Source organism: Diabrotica virgifera, chromosome 5 (assembly GCF_917563875.1).
Source record: "Diabrotica virgifera virgifera chromosome 5, PGI_DIABVI_V3a".
In the NCBI taxonomy this organism is placed as follows: Eukaryota; Metazoa; Arthropoda; class Insecta; order Coleoptera; family Chrysomelidae; genus Diabrotica; species Diabrotica virgifera.
Window position 1 is genome coordinate 12,200,695 of NC_065447.1, and position 20,890 is coordinate 12,221,584.

At 32.6% G+C, this 20,890-nt stretch overlaps 1 protein-coding gene across 1 annotated transcript in view; it reads left to right on the forward strand.

Annotated features, from left to right (window-relative positions):
* The window catches only part of LOC114333378 (complexin), a 283,657-nt gene that overhangs the window by 39,574 nt on the left and 223,193 nt on the right, over positions 1–20,890 (forward strand). The window lies entirely within an intron of this gene.

Sequence of the window (20,890 nt, forward strand, 5' to 3'; positions counted from 1 at the left end):
TTTCGCAAGCGTTTGCAATATTGGCGTTCCACGTTCTTGCTGGCTTGCCTCTTCGCCGTTTTTTGTCGGATGCCGCTTTCCATACCTTCTTTACAGTTCTACCTTCACTCATTCTCGCCATATGTCCGAACCACGATAACTGTTTCATTTCAAGTCTGTCTAAGGTCCTTCCAATACCGCACCTTTCACGTATGTCTTCATTTCTTATACGATCACGTCTGGTCACCCCGGACACCGCACGTAAATATCGCATCTCGCAAGCTTGAATTTTACTACGGATGTTGTCGTTCACTGTCCACGTAGAACTACCGTAGAGTAGCACCGGCTCGTATACAGTTTGAAATACTTTCTTTTTTGTTTTCAGGCTTACTTCTTTCTTCCTAATAAAACTTTTATTTAGTGCATAGTATAATTTTTGTTGCGCTCATTACCCTACTGTTTATTTCTGGTTCTATATTTCCTTGTCCACTCATTGTTGATCCTAGATACTTGAAGTCCTCTACTTGTGTAATTGTCTCATTATTCAGCTTTACATTTATATTTTCTTGAGTGTTTGATATTATTAAAACTTTTGTTTTTTCAATATTTATTTTCATCCCAAATTTCTTAAAAGCTTCATTCCAAACATTCACATTCACTTGCAAGTCTGTTTCTGATTTTGCCACAATTACCAGGTCATCGGCATATATTAATTCTGACACGTAAACTTGTTGAAGTTTATACACCCTAACCCTAGTTCTGTTTACCTTACCCCTGCATTCTATTGCGATTTCGTACATTAGCGTGATGAATAACAAAGGACTCAGAACACCACCTTGTCTTACACCTGTCATTGTGTATTACATTATTACGTGTACATTTATATATACTCTTTATTGCTTGGATTAACTTCGGTTTCGCATTTCTACGGTTTAATATTTCCCAGATCTTGTGACGTGGCGCCCGATCAAATGCTTTTTCCAAGTCCAGAAAAACAACTTACTGTAATGCTCTAGGGCTTTTTATGATAACTGTTTCACCGTGAATATGAGATCGGTTGTACCTCGCCCTGGCCTAAAACCGCATTGGCTGTCATCCAGTGTGGCCTCGATATTTTCTCGCAGCTTTTTCTCTAGTATTATTTCGTAAATTTTACTAGCAACTACCAACAGTGATGACCTAACTACCCTGTAGTTAGAACACTTATGTTTATCATCTTTTTTGTATAATGGTAGAATAGTTGCAAGAGTCCAATCTCTAGGTATGCATCCGTTATACCAACAGCTCCTTATGATCTTTCATAGTAATTGTAATCCTTCTCCTTTCATATATTTAATTAGCTCAGCCTTAATACTATCGTGTCCTGCAGCTTTGCCAACTTTTAATTTTAAAATTACTTCCCTGTATTCTTCGTAGGTATGTTATGTCATCATCATCTTGTTGTTCATTTAAATTGTACTCCTCTCTGTCATTCTCTATTTTGTTGTTGTCTCCCATTAATAATTCCATAAAATGTTCTCGCCATCTTTCGGTAATCTCTTCATTTTTTAATAATATGTTACCATCTTTGTCTTCTAAACCTGTTACTCTGTTTGATTATCTGATATCTCAAAAAATAGTAAATTAAAATTTCAATCAGCGAATAGGAATATATCCATACGTTTAGATTTTCCTCTTACAAACTATGTGGTTTTGTGGTATCAATTTCACGTATCCAAGCCTCGAAGTTCCACATCCCTCTGTGTTCCGCCCCGCATCTCTTCGTAACCACCGTGAAACTTGAAACATCAAAGACGCCAACCGTGTACAGAGAGCGTCGCTTCTAATTTCTACTTGTTATTCAACCTCTTTGCCCTTCTAAGGGCATCCACAAAACATACGAGATATATTTACCACTTTAGCGAAGCGGACCTTTGTCCGATGAGCTATTTTGCAGATTGTTTAGTCTCACTTCAGACTTCTCGTACATTTTCCACGGCTCTTGGTAATCCTTCATTGTTTTCCTGGGGCATTTCGTACAAATTAGTAGGGCTCAGTTGCACTGTTATCACGGAGGGAATGAATTCTTAACCGCAGGGTGAAAAAAAGGCAACCGTTCTGACTATTGTGCTGTTAAAATTGGTAAAAGGATTTCTAGAAATGTCTTCAGACAATAATATTATAGTCCAGGGCGCATCTGTTTTGAGACGGACGTTGAGAGGTGACTCATATTTTTTTGCAGAAATTGCTTGGAGTTAAATCATATAAAAATAATTGAGTTATCCTCCACTCAAAAAGGTCTGGAACTTTGTCTAAATAATCCAAATGTCAAAATGAAGGAAAAATTCGATTTTTTTCTTCGTTTTTTATTATAACTTTAAAAGTATTCATTTTCGAGAAAAGTTGCACTGACATAAAAGTTGCGCATTTAAATTTTCTACAGTGTACGAGTGGTTAACAATTTTAAAAATTGTCACCCTTGTTGAAAAATAGCAATAATTGCGAAATAAACATAAAAATACAAGTATTTGCATTTTACGGTTTCCAACCATTTATGCTCCATTGAGGACTTTCATATTTCACCCAGAAAAACTTTATGATATAATAAAACAATACTGAAAATTTCGTTAAGATCGGTTCAATAGATTTTGCAAAATAAATTTTGCAATCCAGCTTTCGCAAAAAATACATTTTTTCAAAATGTTGCAGGACTGAAAATAAAGCAGATAGCAAGTTGAATGTTTTTGCACATAGAAGAATACTGTACCTTTCTTTTGCAATTTGCAAAATTAAAATCGGTTAACTACCACGGCGTCAGGAATTTTTTTAAATAAACACTAATTTTGGGTGCTACGCGCAGGACAGCGGATACGTTTGCTCTGATTGGGCATTCCAATGACCTATCAAAAATTATCGAACATTGCGGCTACCAATCTTTATCTAATATATTATTCTCTTACTCTATATTTTGTTGTATTTTAATATTTTAATTTCACAAAAATCAAACTAATTTGATTGTTGTTTTTGAAATATTGTTTAAACAGTTGCATGTTTTTAAAAATAATAAACTTTTATTCTCTACGTTAAAATATATGAACAAATAAAGTTTTTGCTAAAACAAGTATTATTTCAAACGACAGAGTATGTGTTTTTATTTTGCAATAAACAAATGTATTTATTTATATCGAAATGTACTAATAATTAAATAGACCGGGCAGTATCGTCGCCCCCGCTAGCGAAATTATTCCGATTCGATTTTTTTGCACAAACTTACTCAAATAGAGGTCCTTATAACATATCCGCAGGGTGCCGGGCGGTGCCGTGGTCGAAAATTCTTTAAACAATTTGTTTTAAACAAATTCACAAAAATAATTTTTTCATTTCGAACAAATTTTTTTAGATAAATTGGCTTATTGTGAGCAAAAAAGGTCTCTTGTCATTTTTTTCTAAAATTGATTGTTGTCTAGTTATATGCGATTAAAAATTTGAAAAATGCGAAAATGGCCATTTTCAAGGCTTAATAACTCGAGTAAACATTATTATTATAAAATTCAAAAAGTGACCAAATCAAGTTTCAAACCCCTTCTTCAAGGTACTGAAGAGATCTTTGTGATTATTTTATTAAAAAGCTGTTATTTTTAATTATTAACAATTAGCGCAATAGTCCAGGATGTATCCGTCGTCCCCGTTAGTGAAATTATTCCGATTCCATTTTGTTGCAGAAACTTTCTCAAAAAGTGGTCCTCATAACATATCCACAGGGTGCCGGGCGGTGCCGTGGTCGAAAAATTGTTTAAACAATTTTTTTAAACAAATTCACAAAAATATTTTTTTTATTGCCAACGATTTTTTTAGATAATTTGGGTTATTCTGAGCAAGAAAGGTCTCTTGTGATTTTTCTCGAAAATTGATTGTTGTCGAGTTATTTGGCCATTTTCCCATTTTTCAAATTATAAATCGCGTATAATTCGACAACAATCAATTTTAGAAAAAAATCACAAGAAACATTTTTTGCTCAGAATATCCCAAATTATCTAGAAAAAATTTGTTCGAAGTGAAACAATTATTTTTGTAAATTTGTTTAAAAAAAATTGTTTAAACAATTTTTCGACCACGTCACCGCCCGGCACCCTGTGGATATGTTATAAGAACCTCGCTTTGAGTAAGTTTCTGCAAAAAAAATGGAATCGGAATAGTTTCACTAACGGGGGCGACGATACATCCTAGACTATAGCGCTAATTGTTAATAATTAAAAATAACAGCTTTCTAATAAAATAATGACAATAATCTCTTCAGGACCTTGAAGAAGGGATTTGAACCTTGATTTGGTGACTTTTTGAATTTAATAATAATAATGTTTAATCGAGTTATTAAGCCTTGAAAATGGCCATTTTCGCATTTTTCAAATTTTTAATCGCATATAACTCGACACCAATCAATTTTAGAAAAAAATCACAAGAGACCTTTTTTGCTCAGAATAAGACAATTTATCTAAAAAATTTTTGTTCGAAATGAAAAATTATTTTTGTGAATTTATTTAAAAAAAAATTGTTTAAACAATTTTTCGACCACGGCACCGCCCGGCACCCTGTGGATATGTTATAAGGACCTCTTTTGAGTAAGTTTGTGCAAAAAAATCGAATCGGAATAATTTCGCTAGCGGGGGCGACGATACTGGCCGGTCTAAAAATTTATCAATCATTATCAAAGGTCATTGGAATGCTCAATCAGAGCAAACGTACCCGCTGTCCTGCGCGTAGCATCAAAAATTAATATTTATTTAAAAAAATTACTGATGCCGTGGTAGTTAACCGATTTTAATTTTGCAAATTACATAAATGAAAGGTACAGTAACAGTATTCTTCTATATGTAAAAAAAAATCCAACTTGCCGTCTGCTTTATTTTCAGTCCTGTAACATTTTGAAAAAATGCATCTTTTGCGAAAGCTGGATTGCAAAATTTATTTTCCAAAATATATTGATCGTAATGAAATTTACAGTATTGTTTTACTATATTATAAAGTTTTTCTGGGTGAAATATGAAGGTCTTAAGTGTAACATAAATGGTTGAGAAACGTAAAATGCGAATACTTGTTTATTTAAGTTTTTTTCGCAGCAATTATTGCTATTTTGCAACAAGGGTGACAATTTTTAAAAAATTTAGCCAATTCTATATTGTAGGAAATTTAATTATGCAACTTTTATTATAGTGCAACTTTTCTCGTAAATGAATACTTTTATAGTTATAATCAAAAAACGAAGAAAAAAATCGAATTTTTCCTTCATTTTTTGATATTTTAATTATTTAAACAATGTTCCGGACTTTTTGAGTGGGAGAATAACTCAAATATTATTATACATATAAGTTATTTTCAAGCAATTTCTGCAAAAAAATATGATACGTTCTGGTCTATTATACAAACTGAAAAAATTTGTTTTCACCCATCTTGAAAAAATGGGAGTCATATATGTATGTCCGTATGTCCCAGGGATTTTTTAAATACAACTCCTCCGTCATTATATCAGATAGAACGACAAATGAGGTGTGAAATGAAAGCTTGTAACCTAAGGATGGTACTAATGTTGAGAAGTTTGACCTAGGACTTCCGATTTTAGAGTTTCAACCGGAAGTACCCTTTTAAAGTCGCCGAAAGAATATAAGCAATATATTACTCGACGTACCTTAGCAAGTTGAGATTAAATGTTTATTTTTGTTTTTTATATCATTTCCGGTTAAAAAGTTCTATCCGCTGTGCCATATTATAGTCGCAGAAATAGTACATGTAGTACATATCAATCAAAGCGTATTAAAAAATCGAGCTTGAATCTTTAATTCCGGTTGTGACGTTAGTTCCTTTTAAACAGTTATCGCCGAGAATTTGGTAAAAATGACTCAAAATTAGTGAAATCGTATATCAATTGACTCAAAGTTACAGGAAGAGTTTAAATATCCACTTCCGATTCTATTTCCGGTCACGTTGGGTGAAAACCTATTATTATTAATTCCTGTGTACCAAGAGGCTTTTGTTACATGTTTTCAGAGTATTGCAGTACTGATACACATGTTCAACTTATGAGTACGTAATCCTTTCTTGATTGTTTTGTTAATTTGAATGCTCCTCCACCATTTTATAGGTTGATAGTTGACTGATGTCTTTGAACTATTGTTATTTTAAATATTCAACTGTGGTTAACTACTTTTTGTTTTATTTTGATTCAACAGATCTCAGTATTCGATGCCAGGTTATTTTTGGCTACCACATTCGGTTTTTTCTTCTTGTACTTTTTCATTGCAAGATTAGTTTAGTATTTGCTTTCCAAATAAAAGGATATGAATAAGGTATGATTTTTTCTTTCCTTGACGATGTAGTTCCTGTTTGCAGTCTGCAGTTCATAAAATTACTCCATTTCTCGTATGTGAGGTCGTTGGAGCCTATCATAAATAAGTACCTTATTTCTGTAGTTTATTTTTTCTATTACTCCAATTTACTTAACAATCTGTTCAGTTAGGAACAATCAGTTAAAGTTATGACTTTCTTAGGCTATGACATGTAGGTAAGAATTCCAATGAAAACTTTCCTTTCTAAATTATCAACAAATATATAGATAGTACTACTAGTAAAATAAAGTAACACTTAGAATAGTTCTAATTTATCTAAAATCTATTTGGTAAGTCAGTTGGTTTATAACGCTTCAGTCTGCGAACTTCACCCTCCGTGTTTAATAATTCACTCGCGAAATCATGTGGATGCGCACTAAGTCTTTCTTAATACTTTTCACTGTATTTGCTGATTTCTTCTTTGATGCTGGGAACTTTCAGGTCTCTCTCTATTATTGCGTTGGGGACGTACCATGGAGCGTTTAATATGGTTCTTAATGCCTTAGTTTGAAAACGTTATATGATTTCCAAGTTAGAGTTGCTGGCTGAGTTCCATAGCTGTATGCCATAGGTCCATATGGGTTTAAGTATGGCTTTGTATACCACTAATTTATTTTCAATTGACAGTATTGAATGTCTGCCCAGAATCCAGTACATTTGTTGAAGTTTGAGTATAAGTTGCTTTCTTTTGGTGAAGATGTGTTTCCTCCATGTTAGTCTTTTTTTTACATGTATGTCCAGGTATTTGGTTGTATCTACTTGTACTAATTGTTTGTTGTTTAGGTATACTAGTGGACAACTCTCTCTTTGCATGGTAAATGTCATGTGAGTCGATTTTGTTTCATTAGCTTTTAGTTTCCATTTTTTTAACCATTTTTCTATTTTGTATAGGTGGGCTTGTAAATTATGCGAAGCTCTTTGGGGGTCTGTGTGAGATGCGGTAATACCTGTATCATCTGCGAATGTTGCGACTGTTGTCAATCTAGTTGTAGGTAGGTCAGCAGTAAATAACAGGTATAGTAAGGGACCGAGTACACTACGTTGTGGGACACCCTTTTTTTTTATTTTAAATAGTTCTGAGCGAGCATCTTGTTGTTATACTAATGAAAAGCGATCTGTCAGATACGATTTTATAATTAAATAATATTGATACGGAAGATTTTCCTTCAGCTTATGGAGGAGTCGTGTATGCCACACTTTGTCGAATGCTTGGCTGATATCTAGAAAAGCTGCACTACAGTACCTCTTGTTTTCTAGATCATTGCTGATTTGTTTGACTATAAGATGTGTTTGTTCTATTGTTCCATGTTTACTACGAAAACCAAATTGGTGTTGTGGAATTAATCTTATTTCTTCTATTATTGGTTCTAATCGACGTAGAAACATTTTTTCAAATAGCTCAGATAATATAGGTAAGATACTAATGGTTCTATATGAGTTCAGTTCTTTGGGGCCTTTTCCTGGTTTTTGTAACATTATGATCTCTGCTACTTTCCACTGATTGGGAAAATGTGCATACGTAAATATTGCATTAAATATACGAGTATGTGTTATTGCCATGATTGTTTTCTTAGTTACGTTTTGCAGGATTTTTCCAGTGACAAGGTCATATCCAGGAGCCTTTTTTGGATTGCTTTCATTCATGATTACTATTCGGATTTCTTTAGGTTTAAATTTTTTTATTGGAAGATCCATTTGAAAAGATATATCAAGAAAATTTAGGATTTCATTATTATCTTCGTCGTTTTGGTCCATGCTGTATTTTATTAGCTCAAAAATATTTCATCGGAGTTTGAGGTTTTCTGTTCTTTCACTTCTTGCAAACGTCTCTTACTTCTGATGCGTGTATTCTTCTTAACGATGCTATTGTCAGTATATTCGTGTATATGTTTTCAGCATTTATAACTATGTCTCTGATTTCAGTTAGTGAATTTCAGTGCAGCTTTTAGTACTTCTTCTATCACCTATGTATGTGTTTATCTTGTTGCAATGGTTTTCTCGATTTTTCTTAGTTATTTTTGTTCTGACTCATGTTGGAGCTACTTTGGATTCGACCATATCATCGATATTTTTTTTATTTAAATATTTTAGGTATGTTTGTTTTTGAAGATATTCTTCTTTAGCGGCGAATCGATTAAGGGTAAAATTTGATTGATCCGCGCGCATGCGCACACCGACAGTATGGTATTAGTTGTTATACGGGCTCTGATTGGGTGTTGAAATTTTGAAATGATCTGTCAATAATTGTTCAATATGGAGGTTATCGGTAAACAAAAATATTGTATAATATTAGTTTTTATTGATGTGTGGACAGAAATAAAATCAAATTTATAATTATGGTGACTTTTTAAATAGTTTGAAAAGCCGCAGGTACGTAATTCTAAATGTTTCAGTTGGAAATACCTGATAGTTTCAATACCTATCTATTTGAAAAATGTAAACAAAATAATGTAGTTACCTATTAGTAGGCAATGCTTTAATTTACATAATCTGATTACGAACAAACTTTCTACAAATCTTCATCTCATATATCGTTTTCTTACTCTATATTTTGTTATATTTTATTTCGACAAAAATCAAACTAATAATTTTATTAAATTCATATAAATTTATGGTGTAAACGTTTAGTTTGTGTATATTCCCACATGACGTATACGAGAGTTTGGTGCAGTTTGAAATGGAGTCAACTTTCGTACGGCGTGGTTGACGTGAAGTGGGTTCAAGCCCCAAGCAAGTTATTATTTTTTATTTTTTTTTATATATTTAATGATTGTAAGTCTATTATTATATAATTTTTGAAGATATTCTTCTTTTTTGAAAGTGGTAGATAAGAAAGTTAGTTTGATTTTTAAATAAAATAAGTACAAATAACCTTTTAAGTATATTTACTTCGTTTAAATTACCTATTATACAGGGTGTAACAAAAATACAGGTCATAAATTTAATCGCATATCCTGGGACCAAAAATAGTTCGATTGAACCTCACTTACCTTAGTACAAATGTGCACGTAAAAAAAGTTACAGCCCTTTGAAGTTACAAAATGAAAATCGATTTTTTTCAATATATCGAAAACAATTAGAGATTTTTTATTGAAAATGGACATGTGGTATACTTATGGCAGTAGTATTTTAAGAAAAAATGATAATGAAATTTGGACACCCCATAAAAATTTTATGGGGGTTTGGTTCCTTTAAACCCCCCCAAACTTTTGTGTACGTTCCAATTTAATTATTATTGTAGCGCCGTTAGTTAAACACAAGTTTTTAAAAACCTCTTTGTCTCCTAGTACTTTTTTTAAAAGTCAGTTTTTATCGAGATATTTGAATATTTGACAAATCCACCACATATTTGTATATGGTAAAATACGTATATGGAGACTTGGTAATAATATGAAAATTTATTTATGATTTACATTTTTAAGTATATTTTGAACCATATTAAAAAAGAAGCCACATCTCGATAAAAGATGCTTTATCAAAAAAATACAAAGAGGCAAAAAAGTTTTAAAAACACTGTGTTTAACTAATGGTACCGCAGTAATAGTTTAATTGGAACGTACACAAACATTTGGGGGGTTTAAAGGAACAAAACCCTCATAAAATTTTTATGTAAACATATTAAAAAAGAAGCTGCAACTCGATAAAAACTGCCTTATCGGAAAAATACTAAGAGGCAAAAAAGTTTTAAAAATATTGAATTTAACTAATGGCACCACAATAATAATTTATTTGGAACGGAAACAAAAGTTTGGGGAGGTTTAAGGGAACAAAACCCCCATAAAATTTTTATGGGGTGCACAAATTTCACTATAATTTTTCTTTAACATGTTCTTTCCATAAGAATGCCACAGGTCCATTTTCAACAAAAAATCTCTGATGGTTTTCGATATATTCAAAAAAATCGATTTTCATTTTGTAACTTCAAAGGGTTGTAACTTCTTTTGCGTGCATATTTGTACTAAGCTAAGTTAGGTTCATTCGAACTATTTGTGGTCCCAGAATATGTGGTTTAATTTATGACCTGTATTTTTGTTACACCCTGTATAATAGAAGAATATCTTCTTACGTGCGTACAAAGTACACACACATTCTTTTTTTATCTTTCATATCAGTTTCTATTTCCTGAAATAATAGAATATTTTCAAGTATTATGAATATTGCTCTTACGTAATTGATTATTTATAGCTTTAACTGCTTCATCGTTATTCTTGCTCTACAGTGCTTCTGTTAATTATGGCTTGTGGATCTATTACCAGAAATTTGGTCTTGGTAACGTTAATTCCAAAACGGCTTTCTGGTAATGTTTGAATTTCCAAAAATATTTTGATCTAACAATTTTAAATCAGTAGTTAAATTGAAGATAAAATTTTTCCCATACCAAAACTCTTTCGTGAAGCAGTTGAAACTTTCCCTCAATTATATATTCATTGTGACAAATACGTAATATGCGTTGGATAAAATGTTTTTTAAGAATTTCTGCATGCATTTTGTCATAATAGTTCAGAGAAATAAGGAAAAAAAATATCCTGTTGGTGACACAACCCCCTCCAGGATGAAACCAAATTTTTTGAGTAGTATGGACATCCATAATAATAAGTTACCTATATGTTTCCTGCAGCCGATTTTGATGATATACATAGTTATAAACAAATGAAGATCAAAAAACGGTAAATTTTCGCTTTTTTCGTCTAATACCAAAAAGTTAAGCATTTTAAAAAAATTTGAGAGTAAGGAACTCATAAATCGTATAAAAAACTTCAATACGGCGTTCGCTGACTATGTCTATCCTTATTGGTTGCGTAGAAAATTGCAAAATAAATCATAAATTTTGAGTTTTTATAAATATTCATAACTTATGTAAAAATTAACTTAGAACCTTATTATTACACGGAATGCTGAGACTTCTGGTGCTTAACTTATACCCTTAATTTTAAAGGAATTGGTCAAATAGTTTAAAAGTGATTTAATTTGTTTATCCCAAATAAATTTTTTTTGCAATACTATAAGTCAGAAAATGATGAAATTACAGTAATACTTTGGATAGTCTATGAAAGAAAAAGATTTACACTATTAACTTAATTAAAAAAAAATGACAAAAAAAATCTAAATACTGTAAAATTATGGGGGGGGGCTAGCTTCGTCCCTAATTGTCCTAAGACTTGTTCTTCTTTCTAAATGTGTATAGAAATTCAGTCTTTCTAAATATAAAAAAATAATTTTTCTATGGGTGACGGTTAAAAAGTTATTCTAATTGTTTATAAGTAAGAAGAAAATCGACATGTTTTTGTAAAATAATTTTGCACTGTTTAAAATTACTTTTTGTCATTTTGTTTTGATTAAGTTAATAGTATAAATGTTCTTCTTTCATAAACTGTCCGAAGTGTTACTGTAACCTTATAATTTTCTGACTTCTGGTGTTGCAAAAAAAAATGAATTTGAGATAAACAAATTAAATAACTTTAAAACTATTTGACCAATAGGCTTTAAAATATAGGGTATGATTTAAGCACCAGAAGTCTCAGCATTCCGTGTAATAAGAAGGTTCTAAGTTAATTTTTACATAAGTCATGAACATTTATAAAATCTCAAAATTTATGACTTATTTTGCAATTTTATAAGCAACTAATAAGGATAGACATATTAAGCGAACGCCATACTGAAGCTCTTTATATGATTTATGAGTTACTTATTCTTAAATTTGTTGAAAATTTGTTTTTTGATTTTCATTTGTTTAAAGCTATGTATATCAACAAAATCGGCTGCAGGAAGCATATAGGTTATTAATATAGATGTCCATACTACTCAAAAAAATTGATTTCGGCCTAGAGAGGGATGTGTCACGAGAAAAATCTTATTTCTCTGGACTATAACAACGAGTGTTTTGATCCCTAATTTCTCTCAGAGAGTATATGCAAGTAATTTTTTTAATCTTTTAATACGCGAAATTTAAGAGGAGTGGCATTTAAAGACATATATTAAGACGTTAAGATTACCATGACAAGATTTTTCTTAAATTCCATTATATTTCCCATGCTTGTTCTTTCAGCTTGAATACCATTTTCACATTTAACTCATTGCATTACGCAATAAGTAAATTATCGGCAATTTTTCCAAACAATTCCTGAAAGAAAAATGTAAAAATTTCATTCATTTTCAGTCATTTTAAACAAAAGCAAGGATCCATTTCACAGCATATGCTTCTTGGACAAAACACCCTCTAATACCCTTCTCGTTCGATATTCTCTCAAATATCCCCGTCGGGCTTGTGTCCGAAACGTTGATAAAAATAATACCGGACACATATTTGACATTAGGGGCACCTAACATCCAGTAAACATCTTAAGCCCGTATCAAATATGTGACAAGCAACATCAGCCAAACAGCTGTCTCTGAGGTTCTCAGACCTGCTCAAAATTTCTAAGCTTATAGTCCAGCCAGTGAATGAAAAGCTCAGCAGGACGATATTATATAGGGCTATATTGGGGTTTATGAAGAAACGGTGTTACGGCGAAGTTGGTATTGGGGATGGAATTGTATTAATGAATGAGGAAAAGACAAGATACAAACTTTTTATATGGCTAAATTGTAAAATACACTTACCGGTACAAAATTCCGCCACCCAAAATTTTTGATTAAGTTTGACAATCTGTAACTTTATTATTTGTACTCCGATTTTCAAGATCCTTGCATCAGTTTGTAGGTACATGTATTGATATTGTTTTTGTTATTATTCCGGTAACAAAGCATTTTTTCTTAGTTGGCATTATACGGGGGTAAATGGAAGCGTTGTTTTTTCTACTACCTTTAAAAAATTCTGTGGAAAAATTGGAGGGCTGATTTTGTTTCACACTCCTCTTGTATTAACCCGGAAGTATAACTAAGGTTTTGTTTTTTGAATTATCCAAAAATATCTTTTCTTGTAATAAAATCACTGCTTTGAAGGTTTATTTAATTAAAAATATCAAACGCACTAAAATTAACAAAAAAAAACAAAATTACCAACAAAATAAAACAATTCAATAGCGGGTATGTTCACCTCTTGCAGCAACGACTGCTCGTAATCTGTTTAAAGATGTGTTATCCTTGCCTGGGGAATAGCCCGATATTCCTCGACCAGGGCAATAAATGTGCCAAATTTTCTGGAGCCCTAAGATGTCGGCGAATAGCTTTTTAATTCATCCCATAAATGCTCAATAGGATTGAAATCTGGGATGCATGCAGGCCAGTCTAATCTTATCAATCCAACCTCTATTTTATGAGTCAATCAGTGATTTTATTTACAAAAAATGATACAGCTCTTACAAAAAAAGAGATATTTGGATAATTCAAAAAACAAAATTTTAGTGATGCCTCCGGGATAATATGACAGGACTATGAAACAAAATCAGCTATTCCATTTTTCCACAGAATTGTTTAAAGTTAGGAGAAAATACAACGCTTCCATTCACCCCTGTAGCAACTTTTTAGTTATGGGAATAATACCAAACGATATCAATAAATGTACCTACAACCTGGTGCAAGAATCTTGAAAATCGGAGCAAAAATAATAAAGTTATAATTGTCAAAATTTTTGGTGGCGGAGTTTTCTGCCGGTGAGTTTATAATAATTATATAAAAAATTAACTTGATATTAAAGCAGTCTGCAAGTTAGACCGTATAGACTCATAGTACTTTGGGTTTTTCCTAGTTTTTCTTTATTATTTATTGTGGAACTATTTTACGAATTTTACTGTTACATTTGAATACCATAAAATGTTCAAACTTTTCTGACTGTTGCACCTTCCTCTTGCCTAATTATATGCCCCTTTTCATGAAATACGTGCTACCTTAATGATTTTTACAACTTCAGAATCCCCGATATTTCTTTTCTACACAAAGTTGCAATATCTTTGCCAAAAACCTTGTTCTTTGATTCCCCCATATACTCTTTTTAGGATTTGTTGCTTAAAAAGTTTAAGCAGTCGTTGGTCCTTCTGTGTAAATGACCATTTTGTTGCTCCATATGTTAGTGCTTTATAGACAGTAACTTTAATTTTTGCACGATTGATCATTTTTGACTGTTTACCGTGACAAATTTTACGTCAGTAGGTGACATTTACTAGCAACTCGACAGTAAGTAATCCAACTCGACGGTAAGTACTCCAACTCGACGGTAAGTAATTCACTTACCGTCGAGTTAAAAAATCTCTTAAATTTAATTTATTTTTTGAAAGAATAAAGAAAACTAACGAATTATTTATTAATATTGAAACTTCTTAGGCCTATAGCCAACATTTTTTCTCTTGAAATCCGCGATCAAAATTGAAAACTTGGAAATATCAATGCCATCATAAGGAAAAACGGTGGATTTAATCATTGAATATTCTGCCCAGAGGCTTCCAGGAACTTTCAACTGCATATGTCTTTGAACGAAATATGCCAATAGAGTCTTTTCTTCGATTCTTAAATTCTTGCTTTCGCACCATTTTTTAAAACTTTTATAGGTATTTTGATAACGGATTTTGGATTTTTCGGGAATAATTGCGGAACACCCTTCTTCCCAAGCCCGTTCAATTCCTTCAAATTCACTTTCGCTCATATTTCAATTTATAATAATCAAAATTGTACTTAAAATTATTGACAACTAAATAAAAACTCAATTCTCCATTGTTGTTATGCACCCTAGTTACTACCTAACAACCAAAGTATCTATCTTGATAAAATGAATGAAACTAGTCAATATGACGAAAATGTTTAATTTTATAATTTATAATGGTATCAATCGTGCAAAAAAACGTTATAAGCGTCGAACGTTAAGGGTAACCGATCTCAGACAATAATTGGAGTCGTCGCTCCGCTCCTCCTCCAAACAATTGTCTTCGATCGGTGTAAAACCCTTACCGTTCTCCATACTTAATATACTATTTCTTACTAGTTTTGGGGTTATATGTCTTCTCAAGCCATAGTAACACTTATTGGCAAGCATTATTCTTCTGTTAATATCTTCTATGTCTTAAATCACCTAGTCTTAGACCATTTTTGCAATGGAAGGGTATTGAAAGGTAATGCTGGATTCTGAATATGCTCTCTGCTCCTATGACTGTAAGTTCAGCTCGTTTAATAAGATGAATTTGGAATTCAACCTTAAATAGGAGTAGTATATATCTATTAGTTAAGTAATATATGTAGATAAGGACACACCATTAAACTTGATAAAAATAATAAACTTAAAGATAAATCCCATAACTAAATTAAAATTCATGGTGACGTTTCAATTATTACTTTAATCATCGTCAGAATACGTTTCTTGAGCGGATGCTTTAAAATAATTTTAAAGGAACAAACAATAATTAATGAAAACGTAAAAAATGACATTGACAATCATTGGGTTAAGTCAATAATTTCAAACACGCCTTGTCTTGTTGCGTGTTTAAGGGTGGCTTCAAAAGAAATATGGATAATGCCTCCTTGATGCTGAGTTCCGTTTGAGAACTTACATGACCAATGAATGAGAAGTCCTTACGACTAATAGGGTGGTCAGAATCAGTCATATATTGGAATACCGCTGAATTTGGAACTGTTCTTGATCGTCTTCCTAAGTGAGGAGTGACACCTAAGTGTTCGCAACATCTGACATTAAAGTGACGTCGAGTCTTCCCGACGTACGTAGCTGCACAGCTACTACATTTGAATTGGTATATAATGTTAGATGCGAGATCACTATTTGGAAAGGATAGGATCTCGTTTCCATGTGAAAGACATGATTCCTAGTTATCTCGCATCTAACATTATATACCAATTCAAATGTAGTAGCTGTGCAGCTACGTACGTCGGGAAAACTCGACGTCACTTTAATGTCAGATGTTGCGAACACTTAGGTGTCACTCTTCACTTAGGAAGACGATCAAGAACAGTTCCAAATTCAGCGGTATTCCAATATATGACTGATTCTGACCACCCTATTAGTCGTAAGGACTTCTCAATCATTGGTCATGTAAGTTCTCAAACGGAACTCAGCATCAAGGAGGCAATATCCATATTTCTTTTGAAGCCACCCTTAAACACGCAACAAGACAAGGCGTGTTTGAAATTATTGACTTAACCCAATGATTGTCAGTGTCATTTTTTACGTTTTCATTAATTATTGTTTGTTCCTTTAAAATTATTTTAAAGCATCCGCTCAAGAAACTTATTGTTCTGACGATGATTAAAGTAATAATTGAAACGTCACCATGAATTTTAATTTAGTTATGGGTTTTATCTTTAAGTTTATTATTTTTATCAAAATTAAGTAATATTTGAAATCCACGAAGCCGCATTGTTATCCTCCCACTATCCTTTCGGAGTCGGGAACATTATGCTGTACACATCTATATCTCTGATATTATATACATTCTTTTTTTTCTCAGATTTGTCGAACTGATCAACACTTCAAGCTTTAACTTTGGAATCTCTTGTTATTGTTTTGAAATGGGAATTTGTAATGCCAATAGAAACCCAAAGGGAAAGTCGAGACATCAAAATAAACATAATTTCAACTGTGATTAATTTCCATTAAAGAAAGTAAATAATATATCTTGTTTTGCATCTTATTTTTATAAATAGACGTCTAGACTGGTTGTTTTGAACACGAGTTTCAACTTCCTTGCATATATTGTGGTTAAATAGATAGATAGATGTCTATCTCTGTTTTTTTTTAGGTTTGTCAGTATTTCAGTTATTTGTCCGCACATCGGTTTATCAAATATTTCTGCTTTTAGTAATGAATTATTGTAGTGGCTCATCTGTTATCCAGTATTTCATCTATATATTAAACAAAGTCTTTAAAGAGTTTGTTCTTTTTAGCATTATATCGTCAATTTTTGGACAAGTTTCTCCCAAGTCCTTCCACAGAATTTTGGGTAATTTCCGCGTTATCACTTCCAGTGTTATCACTGTTATCACTGTGTGGAGTTATCCTTCCCTTTTAAGACGGCATCAATTCTCTTTGGCATAGTACCTACTAATGCTTGGCAATAATCTGGTTGAAAGATATTCCAAATTTTCTTATTCCTGGTTGAAAGATATTCCAAGTTCTTTTACCTAGTTCAGTTGACACTCAATTTTCAATATGTAAGGTTCATTCCTTGCAAATCATATCCACGTGGGTTAGAGTCGTGTGTTGCCCTGGGTTATATCCAGGAATATTTGCAACATCGATCATCATTATCAATAATATGTAGTATCATTTAACATCTTACAACTTTCAAGTATGGCCTGTGTCAATTCTTAACCTTAGTCAACTTTTATCACATTTTCTATTATTAATTAGGTTATACTTACTATTTTAGGGCTTAACACTGATGATGAATTACCTATTAATCCGAAAACGTTTTGTTTTGTGATGTAACCCTTATTGGGGTATTTTAAATATACCTTTTACAAAGGATCTTGTATTTTTTGTGATTTATGGTATACAGCCAGCTACAGGAATTTTATTTTCCTCGTGGATTTTATTCCAAATTTCGTGAACGTTATACCCTTTAATTCAGTAATATGCGTGGTGTAGTTCAAAGTGTTTGTTGTCAAGTCTTGATAAGGGATACAACAGTACTTCTTGAACGCCATTTTATAACAGGAATATTTATTTCTTGTTTGAGTAACCATGATATTACGGATGTTATTCCAAACCATTGACGTAAGTTTTGAAGCCATGAGCGTCTTCTTCTTCCGGGTCCGCGTTTGCTTTCTATTTTACCCTTTATTATCAGTTGGAGTATATGATATTTATCATGTCTCATAATATGACCGAGGTATTCCAGTTTCCGTTTCGTAATTGTGAAAGAGATTTCGGCTCAATACCTCTACGTTGGTGGTACGAGTCGTCCAGTATATTTTGAGGATACCCACATTTCTAATGCCTCTAGCTTCCTCATTAATATTTCCGTTAGTGTCCATGCCTCTGCACCATACAGCAAGACTCTAAATACATAACATTTTAGCAGCCGTATTTTTAGTGGGAGAGATATGTCGGAATGGATGAATATATTTCTCATGTTGTTAAATGTTGCTCTGGCCTTTTCAATTCTAGATCGTATTTCGGTTGTTTGATCTCATTTCGAATTGACGACTGTTCCAAGGTGTATATACGAGTCTTCTTCTTGTGGTGCTTTCTGCTTTAGTGGAGGTTAGCGACTACACTGGCAAATCTGTCTCTGTCCAATGCGGCTCTAAACGAAGATGTTGAATCAAGGCCGGTCTAGTCTCTGATATTTCTAAGCCATGAAATCTGGCGCCTACCGGGACCCCGTTTTCCTTCAATCTCACCCTGGATGATCAGTTGCGCGAGGCGGTACTTTTCGTTTCTCACTATGTGTCCCAGGTAGCTAACTTTTCTGACTTTAATGATTTTTAGCAGTTCCCTATATGTACCTATTCTCCTCAGAACATCTTCGTTGATGGTGTGGGTTGTCCAAGGTATTTTCAAGATTCCTCTATATAGCCAGAGTTCATATACGACTCGACGTGTTCAATTAATTGGTTTCTTATTTTCAATTGTCTGGTAGGTTTTTGAGTTTTGCTGACCAGCATTCATTTTGATTTATTTATGTTGAGGTTGAGTCCTCTTTCTTCACTCGCTTTTTGTATGCTGTAATAACGTTGTCCATGTGTCCATTTTACAGCCATTTCTCGAGAAAAATATCGGTAATCTTGTTTTAATAAGTGTCCGCAGAACATTCACATCTCTGTCGGTAATGGTTGAAGTACGACAAGTTTTAACATTTGGTTAAACATCTACCGTTTTTTTGAAGTTATACTTCTTTAGACGCGATTGAGAGTAAAATTTCATAATACTACGCGCATGCGCACACAGACAGTATGGCGTTTAGTTGCTAAATCTTTCAAGTTATGTATAAATATAGCAGTGCAAGAAAAGGTGTGAAAAGAATATATTAGTGTTTTTAGTAAATATATTTATTATAATTTTTGTGTCTTTATATTTATTATACTTCACCTTGTCTGTTTGTTACCGTGAATTGTCATTAGGTACGTCCGAACCGATACAGACACAGTCCTCGTAGCGTATTTGGTATAGCATTCAGCTGGAGATCGAGAGGTCTTGAGTTCGAATCCGGAGCAATCCTATACTGTTTTTTATTTTTTGAAAGCGGTAAGCACAAAATTAGTTCAGTGTTTAAAAAAAATTAAAACAAACTTTTTAAAGTATATTTATTTTTAAGAAATCACATAATAGAAGTATAACTTCTTACGTGCGTACAAAGTACACACACATTCTTTTTTTTTTATTATGAAATTATATTTTTCACCTGTAATAAAAATTATAAATGGCGACGCTTATTTTAAAGCAGTCGCTACCTTGGACCTAACTAAACCATGTTTCCTTTCGTATCGGTAGGCGTCTTGTGCTGATGCTCTCGAGTATGTCGCTACTCATTTTAGATGTTGAGGTGTTATTATTAGAAATGGCGTTTAGATGATGAGGGTGACTTCGATTATTATGTCTTGGTAAGAGGGTAAAAGAGGTTTTCCTTTTGAATTAACGAAATACGACACGTGGGAATGGAGGTAAAAAAGAAAACGAAAAAATAATAAGCAGAGTAGCACGAGAACCTTTATTTTCTAAAATGTACGTCATCTAGATAATTAATTAGAGAGTTGTGTTAGCTTTTTTGAGCAAAAACTGTAATATTATTATTTAGAAAAGAATAGATAGTCAAAGCACAGAATATTTGTTTGATTTTAATTGAGACAGTCACCAGATGTCATCACCATTTCTGTCAGGGCCGCAACGTCACGCGTAACTACGATAAATTCAAAATGCACAGACACCAAGTTGGATAAGACCCTATTCATAACACACCCACTCACATACATATTAAGAAAAATAAATACAGGGTGTTAGTAAATAAGTATGAAAAACTTTAAGGTATAATTCTTCATGGAAAAATAATGACAGTTTGCTCTATAAACGTATGTACGCAAATGCTTTGTTTCCGAGATACAGGGTGTTGAAATTTTTATTTCAAACTGCCAATTTTTTTATTGCTCTAAGATCGGTTGAGATATGAAAATTACATTTGGTGAGTTTCAAGAGGTAGTTATTGCGCATTTTTTTGCAAACAAATAACAGTTTTATATTCATCATTGGCGCGCCTACGGGTAATGGTCTGAATTTAAAAAAAAATGGTACAATACTGAGATATTTCAAATTAAAAATTATTTTTGTATTCCACGTTTAATTTACGAAAAAGAACCTTTCTTTCATTATCATGAACTCTCCAATATAATAATACCAAAGTAGAACAATAACAGAAAATATTACTAAAAAGATTTTAACTAGGTGCAAAGCTACAACAAATGTTCAAAATTACCTCCTTTAAATGTGACAGAATAATTTTATATTCACCATTGGCGCCCGTACACGTAATGATCTGAATTTTTTAAAGAACAAAAATAGTACGCCACTGAGAAACGTCAATTTAAAAATCATTTTTGTATTCCTCGTTCAATTTATGACAAAAAATCATTCTTGTCTTTTTTTCATGTGCGGCGCCGTTTTTATACAAAAAAAA